The following is a 6,000-nucleotide window of genomic DNA, read 5'->3' on the forward strand; positions in this document are numbered from 1 at the left end:
ATAGTAAGAAATGAGGTCAATGAGAGTAAATAGTTATGAGTTCTAACCAGCTTTACTATCTCCTGCCTGTCTGACACCCACTCCAGTGTTCTTGACTGGAGAATCCGAGGGACGGAGAAGCCAGATGGGCTGCCATCTACGGGGTCGCACAGAGTTGGACATGACTGGAGAGACTTAGCAGCAGCAGCCCCAGTAGCCTGTCTGATATGGATAAAATATATAATATTTTTGTAAAGTGAAAATAAAATTGCTATAAAAGGCCACTGAATAGGGCACTGAATAGGACATATAATGTGCCTAGTATGCTCAATAAATATTTGTTGAATTGCCAGATAAAATGATGTGTATTATATATGCCTTCCCTGAACAGTGCTTCATAGATGGAATCAGTACTGTATGAATGTAGTTTTATTTCTTTTTTAGGTAGATAATAATAGGAAAATAGATAGACAATTAGAGGGAAAGGGTTGAAAAAGCAGATCCTTCTTTCTTTAAAGTATCTCCTCCAGTTGCCAGGAGCAGGAGCTCCGCCTGTGGCAAAGGTCATGAAGAAGGAGGCTCGGCATACGCAAAGGCGGGATCGAGCCTCAGGAGTCCCCCTGGAAATTCTCGAGCATCTACCCCCAAAACCAGAGTCTGCCTACTTTCTGCTTTGTGCTCTCACCTACACCTCTGACTTTATGGAGGCCTGTCCCCCACTACCTCTCTCTGAAAAAAGAGTTAACTTACAGCTCCAGTTAATAAAGTTCCTGGGTGTGATAGTGTTTCAACCTACAAACTCCTTTGAAAGTCCTCTAGCCTGCCTGAATAGGTTTTTCCGGCCACATGTGATTGCTCAGAGCCTCCCAATTGTGAGAGGCATGAGATGTTCTAAACTGTCTAAATACAGATTCTTTTGAGCAGTTAAAAGATTGATTAGAAATTGTATTGGTGAAGGGTTTTTCACTTCTTGGGCCAATGTTTGCTTCTAAGTCTCCATATCCCTTACCTGCTATGTCCCTGGCAGTGTATTGATTAATATAACTGGTGTAAGTAGCAGCTTTAATGTTTGCAACCTTGGACACTTGAGTTAATTCTTTTTCTTGTTATAGCCCACCACACCTTTGCCCTGTAGGAATGCAACTTTATCTAATGCTTTTGGAGGGTGGTGCCTGACCAATCACCTTTAGAGAAAAATAAGTTTTCTGAAGAAAGGGTCTTAAAATGTTAACAGGCCTCCAGGCCAGAAGATGATGCAAATCACCTAAACTTTTGCATATGATAAGTTTGCAGGAAGAAAGCCTGGCTTACTGCTTGACTCTACCCCTTCCTCCATTATCCTCTATGCATAACTTAAGGTATAAAAACTACTTTGGAAAATAAAGTGTGGGCCTTGTTCACCGAAACTTGGTCTTTCTATGTCGTTCTTTCTCTCACCTTCTGGCTGAATTATTCAGCCTCTTTTCTCCACTGAATTACCTTACTGAGCTATCCTTATTTAACCGCTCTTTATATCCTTAATTAACATTTAATTAAGCAATTGTTTCCTGATCCTTGCCGAAGCCGTCCCCTCTTCGAATTCCCTGGATCCACCGGGGCTGGACCCCGGCATCCAGTCACTAAATTAAAAATTCCACCAATTAGAAATTGTTTCACTTGAGTTTGGAAATAATTTTGGCAATTGTGCATGCTTCAAGGGGAAGATAATTAACATTTATTGGATGCTTATGTATATGACACACACTGAATGGGGTACATTGCATGGTTTTTTTTTTTTTTTCATTTAAATTTTAAAAGTTTTTAATAAAGTAGTTTTTATTACACTAATTTACATTTTCTAAAAAAAAAAGTGAGCATGAAATTTACTGTCTTGTCCATGGTCATGCAGACATGAGAAACTAAAATAGAAATAAGAAAGTGAAGTCACTCATTCATGTCCAACTCTTTGCGACCCTGTGGACTGTAACCTACAAGGATCCTCTGTCCATGGGATTTTCCAGGGAAGTGTACTGGAGTGGGTTGCCATCTCCAGGGGATCTTCCAGACTCAGGGATCGAACTAGGGTCTCCCACATTGCAGGCAGATGCTTTACCCGCTGAGCCACCAGGGAAACCAAAATAGAAATAAGAACTGACCCCAAATATGTGTATATCTTCTTATTCTATCAAGCTATCCCATGATGAAAACAAAATCATTTTGACTTGGTGAACCTTCATCTATTGTCAGTGGATATTTTGGTAGCATTCACACAGAAAGACAAGGTAAAAATAATAGACTCCCCAGATTTTCTGTTGAGCTAAATAGTTTTCCTTGTCACTAATTCTTCACTCCTCAACTAGAGTTTTCTAAAGTTTCATGAACACTGTTTGGGATTATACTCTTATTCTACTAATTAGATATAATGGCTAATTTTATACATCAACTTGGTAGGCCACAACACCTAAATGTTGCTGAACAGGTATTTTTTAGACGAGATTGGTATTTAAATTGGTAGACTTTGAGTAAAGCAAATTACCTTCTTTTGCATGAGTGATTTAATCCAATGGGTGAAGATCTTAACAAAGTTCCCCCAAAGAAGTTTAAATTCTACTTCCAGACTGCACTGGACTCAAGCTGAAACATCAGCTCTTCCCCCAAACTCCAGACTTTTGGACTTGCCAGTGCCCACAATTGCATGGACTTCCCTGGTGGCTCAGACGATAAAGTGTCTGCCTACAATATGGGAGACCCAGGTTCAATCCCTGGGTTGGGAAGATCTCCTGGAGAAGGAAATGGCAACCGAATCCAGTACTCTTACTTGGAAAATCCCATGGATGTAGAAGCCTGGTAGGCTACAGTCCATGGGGTCGCAAAGAGTCAGACACGACTGAGTGACTTCACTCACTCACTCACAATTGCATGAGCAATTATATGACACATATTTCATATATATCAGTTCAGTTCAGTTCAGTCACTCAGTCATGTCCGACTCTTTGTGACCCCATGAACCACAGCACATAAGGCCTCCCTGTCCAACACCAACTCCCAGAGTTTACCCAAACTCAAGTCCATTGAGTCAGTGATGCCATCCAACTATCTCATCCTCTGCCATCCCCATCTCCTCCTGCCCTCAATCTTACCCAGCATTAGGATCTTTTTAAATGAGTCAGCTCTTCGCATCAGGTGGCCAAAATATTGGAGTTTCAGCTTCAACATCAGTCCTTCCAAAGAACACCCAGGACTGATCTCCTTTAGGGTGGACTGGTTGGATCTCCTTGGAGTCCAAGGCAAGAATACTGGAGTGGGTTGCCATTCCCTTCTCCAGGAGATCTTCCCAACCAAGAGACTGAACTCGGGTCTCGTACACTGCAAGCAGATTCTTTACTATGTGAGCCACCAGAAAGATTCCACCACAATAAAAAATGCATTTTTTTTTTTTTCCTGAAGATATAGATATTGAAACCAAAGGTCTTTGGTTCTAAACAAGAACAGATAAATTGCATTCATTTTTATTTTTGCATATTCCATTCCCCTTAAGCATTGTCTTGCATATTTCCTTTCCTAATATGTTCTATATGCCAAATGAGCATTAGTACCCTAATAAGTAGCCAAGGACATAGAGAAAGGGGAGTTCAGTTCTCTGAGTCCCAAAAGGACTTAGTCACCCTGGAGAAGGATTATGAAGAAGAACACACAGGAACTTCTCTGGGGGTCCACTGGTTAAGATTTCACCTTGCAATGAAGAGGACACAGGTTCAATCCCTGGCGAGTGAACTAAGATTTCATATGCCTCTGAGCAACTAAGCCTGTGTACCACAACTACTGAGCCCACACACCCTGGAGCCAGTGGGACACAATTAGTGAGCCCATATGCTGCAACCAGTCCATGTGCCACAGTGAAAGATCCCACATGACACAATGAAGATCCTGTATACCACAACTAAGACCCAATACAGCCAAACAAATAACATAAAATATAAAATACAATAAATGAGCACAGAGTATATGGTTAACAAAGATGAGAGTGAGGAGTTCTCACAGGGATGGAGTATCTTGGCACCCGTGGTGACTGGTCTTTTTCCTTTTTTTTCTCATTATGTTTTTTCATAACCTCTTGTAAATCATCAACTCATGGACATGACCTTGAACAAACTCCCGGAGACATTGAAGGACAGGAAAACCTGGTGTGCCGCAGTTCATGGGGTTGCAAAGAGTCAGACACAACTGAGTTACTGAACAATAACAACCTACAAATACATTCCAGATTGCAAGGGAAAACAAACAAACAAAAAACAAATAACCCATCAAGTTATAAATTCTCAACTCAAACAGGCTACCTGATTCCGGAACACCTGAAATTTCTTACTCTTCCTTAGCTGTGCACAGGGCCAGAGATGAGGGTGAACACTATACTAAAATTAGATGCCTGCCCTGATTTTATTTCCAGATGAAAAAGTAAGACACAGTTTGAAGCACTTTGAAGTAAATAATGATTTACTAGAGCTTTTACTGAAGAGTTTAAAATTTCTGAGTTAGTTTTTTAACACTTTAAAAAAGTTTATTAATGATCAAGAAGTGAAAACATGTCTCAGGTCACATTTAGCCCCAAGTGAGTTTTACTATCTACTTTTAAAATCAGAAAATTGATTTTATTGTGGCTATACAGTCCTTCATTGATGTCTTTCAAATCATCCATTTTTAAAATCATTTATTCACATGACTCTTTCCTTGGTGCCTTGTTGAACCTTTCTCCTGGACACTTGGATATAAAAAATAGTAGTTTCTGGCCATACTTTTCACTTTTTCTGAACTTTTGCCAAAGTTATATGAGTTCAAAAATATTTAACATATAAAATGAGTTTGTATATATTTATTTACTTTTAAATAGAAATTGTATGTTTCACATGTACAACATGATCATTCAATATAGATAGTGAAAAGATTATGTAGTCAAGCAAATTAACGCGTTGTTTTCTTACATGATGTATGTGTGTGATGAGAGCACCTGAAGTCTACTATCATAGTATATTTCCAGAATTCTATATAATAATATTATTATTAAAGATTTTCATCATGCTCTACGTTAGATTTCCAATCTTATCTTCTCTACAAAAATGCATATATTCATTAACTAACATCTCCCCACTCCCCACACAATTGCACCACTGGTAACTATTATTCTACTCTATTTCCATGAACTCAAGAGTTTTTAAACTCCACATTTCAGTAGGATAATGCAGTATTTGGCTTTCTGTGCCTGGTTTATTTCACTTAGCATAATGTTTTCATATTGTTAGAATCCTATCATTCCAACTTAAAGAACTCCTTTTAGTATTTGGTCTAAGGTAGATATAATGGTGATGAACTCTGACAGTTGTGTTTCTGGGAAATATTTTAAAATATATTTTGTTTCTAAATAACAGCTTTGCCTGGTGCAGTATTCTTGACTGTCAGGAATTTTCTCTAAGAACAGTGAATATATCATCCTAATCTGTCCTCCATGAGGTTTCTGCTGACAAATCCACTATGTATTTATGGGGATACCTTTATATATGAAGAATTGCTTTTCCTTTTCTGCTTTCAAAGTTCTCTGTTGGTTTTTGACTTTTGAGAATTTATTTAAATGTGTCTCATTTAAGATTTATTTATATTTAGCCTATTTGAAATTCTTCAGGGTTCTCAGATCTGGATATTTTGCTCCTTCTCTAGGTTAGGGAGTTTTCTGTAATTATTTATTTAGAATGGTTTCTGCTCCTTTCTCTTGGGCTACTATAATGCATATTTTGTTTTGTATGGTAATGTTAGATAGGAAGTTAGACATAAGCAATGAGGGGAGATCTGGCTGAAAGGGATGCAAGCTCATCTCTAAAGTCCATCCCAGACATACCCGGTAGAGCTCACAGATATTACAAAATAACCACAGAGATTTTCAACTCAGGCACATGCACACTAGGCACACAGTGGATACAAAGTAACCATGGGGGCTCCTCCAAGTAACCTTAGCCAGTGAGGCAGTCAGGAGCCCATTAGGGGCTCATGAAT

This window comes from Bos indicus x Bos taurus, chromosome 3, assembly GCF_003369695.1.
Source record: "Bos indicus x Bos taurus breed Angus x Brahman F1 hybrid chromosome 3, Bos_hybrid_MaternalHap_v2.0, whole genome shotgun sequence".
NCBI classification, from domain to species: domain Eukaryota; kingdom Metazoa; phylum Chordata; class Mammalia; order Artiodactyla; family Bovidae; genus Bos; species Bos indicus x Bos taurus.